The following is a 4,172-nucleotide window of genomic DNA, read 5'->3' on the forward strand; positions in this document are numbered from 1 at the left end:
AAACTCATGAAAGTCAACAAAGAATCAACGCTTGGGCACAAATATCAGAGGCCATATTCATTCATGATATAATTCCATACAATCAATGGAGTCCCACCAGGGATAAATTTGGCACAAGGTATTATATTATGGGCGGGATTTTCCCAGAAGCCTAGCAGATTAGAATACTGAATTCCCATTCCTTTCTAATGAGAAATTCGTATCGTGCAGATACCTTACATGACTTTGAAAATTCTCTCCTATCTGTTAATTTGAAAGTAATTTATTGACTAAACATTCCAGTGTGTCTCTTATTTTTTCTTTTAAAAAAGAACTGCTGCACCTCTTTCTACAATACTAATGGCTTATTCCATTGTTACTTATGAGGGTGGAGTTTATTTGAGCAGTTATCCAGGCTGACCCAACATTCTGGCTTTACTAACTTATTGTTTCCATTGATTTTTAATTAATAATGACATTCAGACATGAAATACTCTGTTTCCAAAAGGCCAGATGAAAAACCTCATGTGAATTACCTCATCTGATTTCCGATATTTTTCTTACTTATTTGGAAATGTTTGATGTTTTTCTAAATATGCCTTAATGAGACACTGATTAAAAAAATCTTAAACGTATTTTAATTTCTATTACCAAAAAGCACTCTGGATTACCATCTCTGATTTATTTTTAAATAAACTAATTTTATTTTGATCATTAATTCTGTTATTTATATTTGGTACTGGCCATATTAGTAAGTATCACTTTTATTTGCTATACATTTCTCATCAATTTCTTTGTCAGGGTCTTCTGAAGAAGTGCCTCCATGTTGGGGTTGTAAACACCGCAGGAAAATATTTAGACCTCGAGCCTGGAATGACTTAAGCGCATGCTTATCTTGAAGCATGCGAATAGTGACCATGAAGTCAGTGGGACTATTTACATACTTAAAGGTAAGCATGTGTATAGGTCTTTGTGGGGTCAGAGGCTAAATTTGTTTGAAAAACAGACTGCACTGAAATTTTAAAAAAATAATGACATTTCTATTGGCCCTAGAGTTTCAATCCTTCTATGCTAAATAATAAGAAACAATATTAAATAATCCTGCTCTCACTGAAACTAAGGGCAAACTCCCCTTGGCTTCAATGAGAGCAGAATCCAATGATACAATGTTCTGCTTCCCTTATAAATAGCAGTATTGCCTCCCCTTTTCATTTGGTATTATCTTCCATATCCCGCATTCATCCACTCATCATGGTCTGTTGCCAATATTTGTTTTATTATCTGTCTGATTTAGGACCCCATCCTGCAGCCCTTATTCATATGAGTTGTCCCACTGGCAAGAATGGGACTACTCCCGCGATTAAGTGCTGCTCTTGGGAGTAAAGTGAGTCCTGAAAAGAAAAAGCAGGTGCTTAACTTTACCTGCATGGCTAGACCCATTGACATGCAACAAGTTAATAGGATTGATTATTTGTGCATAAGTGTTTGCAGGATCGAGACCTAAGGATCTAAGCCCCTAGGGGAAAGGAATTCGTCTTCTTATATGTTTGGACAGCTTTATGCACATCCACAGATCTCTGTGCTGTGGGCTATACAACAATAACAAATATTAATAATTAATAGTAAATAATATGCTAGCTTTATTGTAATCCGATGCTTTAGTCCTTCCACCTTGCTGATCTACAGCATAGCTCTTCTGCCGATAGTCTTTCAGAATCAGACTTGATTATGTTTAAGTGATGTAAAAAATGGAACCTAAAGAGGTTGACTGGGAGTAAAATTTTCAAAAACACCTAAGAGACTCAGAAGCCTAAGTCCCATTTTCAAAAGTGACTTAGGCACTTTGTCCTAGATCCTCACAGGTATTTAGGTGCCTAACTCTCACTGAAATTCCAATGAGCCTCTTTCCATGAGACTTAGGGTTCTAAGGCACTTAGGCATTTTTGTCTTTTAAAAGTCAGTGCTGGAAAACCATAAATAATTCTTCCAAATGTATTAGCCATATTATAGCACTACTGAAGTACAACTGATCTTTTTATGTTCCTTAGCATTTCTTTGATTTGAACATTTCCTCTTAACAATGCACAGATATTCCAATTTACGTATGCAGTATTGTTGTAGCTGTGTTGGTCCCAGGATAGAAGAAGAGCTCTGTAAACTCGAAAGCTTGTCTCTCTCTCTCTCACCAGCAGAAATTGGCCCAATAAAAATATTGCCTCATCCACCTTGTCTCTCCAGTTGATATAAAAAGTTCTGATCAAAGTAGGGTTTTTCTTAATTTTTATTGTCCTTTCTAGGATTCCCATATAAGAGAATATGATGTCTCAATATGTTATTTTAGCCAGAGGAAAAGGGGTAAATTTTAGAATCTGTGCTTAGGAAAACAGCACACAAAATATCTTCTAATGAAATTGGGGGAATTATACATTTCCTTTCCAGCTCCAAATTTTCATCCACCTACACATGTCTGAAATGGTACCTGCAAATGATGACTCAGGAGGTAAATGCCATTACCACATATAGTATAAATTTATTTTTAATACTACATAATAACATTTTTTATTATAAACAGAGAGAAGAGTAATCTCGCTTACAGGGACTTTGCCTTTACATAATGTGGACACGATATGTACTGTACAGTAGTACACCAGATGGAAAATACTAGTGCTTGGACTGGAAAGTAAGTCATGCTATCTTTCCATGTTGTGTATAAATCTGCAGAGCATAATTAAAAGCAGAAGCATTATATATCTCCAGACTCTCTAGAGTCTTTACCTGGTCTATAAATCCTTCAGCCATGTAACAGACAGTGAGCTGGGTTTAAGCTAATCTAGCCAGATGGATATCCTGATCTAATTATTTGTATTTGGTAATGTTTGTTTCACTGCTGCATGACTGGTCAAAGGAAAAATGTGTCCTGAAGCAAATATGTCTGGCTCAGGATATATACACTGAACACAAATGCTAGACTAGACATCGAGCGCTTTCTTTGTGGCGTTAGAGGGGAGAAAGGGTAATGTCTGCTCATAACATAGGATTCAGCTTTTCGAAGCTCCCTACCTCACTCAATAACTGTCCAGCTTTCCTGGCATGGCCAGAATTATAGTTTTGTATGATGTACTGAGAAGCCCCCTGTTTCAAAGTGATTCTTATTGATTAGAGCTTTCTTTCCTTTTAAACCTTGCCCCTCACTCGGTGTCCATATCTGGGGATAATAGCATTGATCTACTCACCGGGTCGTGGGTGGAGTCATTAGTTACTGGGCCCGATCCTGCTCCTTTCTGAAACAATAGGAATTTTATGCTTCAGTTTAATAGGTTAGATAGCAACTAGCCCTAATGTAGCTGTGCTGGAAGAGCATCTCTACCCTGCGCCATGTGCATCAAGGCTACTGGCTACCAGGCTCTCGCCGCATCCAAGTGTCTGCATGGTTATTGCTCTCATTATCACAACAAAGGGGATAAGGAGCTGGCTAGACATGAGGGAGGAGAATGGGGGTGTGCAGAACTGCCCTTCCAATGGAAGAGAAGGGGCCCATAGGAGCAATAGTGCCTCCGAGAGATGTCTCTAAGTCACCATTCCTCCCAGGGTTCTTCCTGCATCAAAGCATCCTGGGCATCATCCCTCACACAAGCCTATGGCTGAAGGCACAATCTGGCCCAGCGGGAATGGGCATGGGCTGAATGCATAGAAAGGGCTTTGAAGCTGTAAAGTCAGATATAAGCACTAGAAGTTACTGCATCAGATCCCACCCTGACGTCAATGGGGCTGTACCCAATGGTAGCATTTAGTCCATTGCTTTTATTTATCATTATTTCACACGTGAAATCCTTGCAGTATATTTACGGGCGTACTCTTTGTACACCAAAGCCTGCAAATACCGATAGATGGATGAGCAAAACTTCTATAAAAAACAAATATCAAAAAAGTCATTTTTTGTATAATAATGTGTGCTCCAAACAGACTGGCAAATTAATTCAGTACCATGAATGTGCTCTTTAAAAACTGCATTTCAAATATTTATTGTCACTATAATAATCCACCATTCCAACCACGGAATACTGCAAATACCATAAACGCTGTAAAAAAGGTAAAGGCAAGTTTCTGGAGGGTACCTACTCTAAATGTGCATGGTTGCATGGTCATTTAGTTACTCACTTAGTGACTAACTCTGAGTTAATCCAATCTGAAAG

This window comes from Emydura macquarii, unplaced genomic scaffold (genome assembly GCF_026122565.2).
Source record: "Emydura macquarii macquarii isolate MOO-44397 ecotype Brisbane River unplaced genomic scaffold, CSIRO-AGI_Emac_v2 contig_1253, whole genome shotgun sequence".
Lineage (NCBI taxonomy): Eukaryota > Metazoa > Chordata > Testudines > Chelidae > Emydura > Emydura macquarii.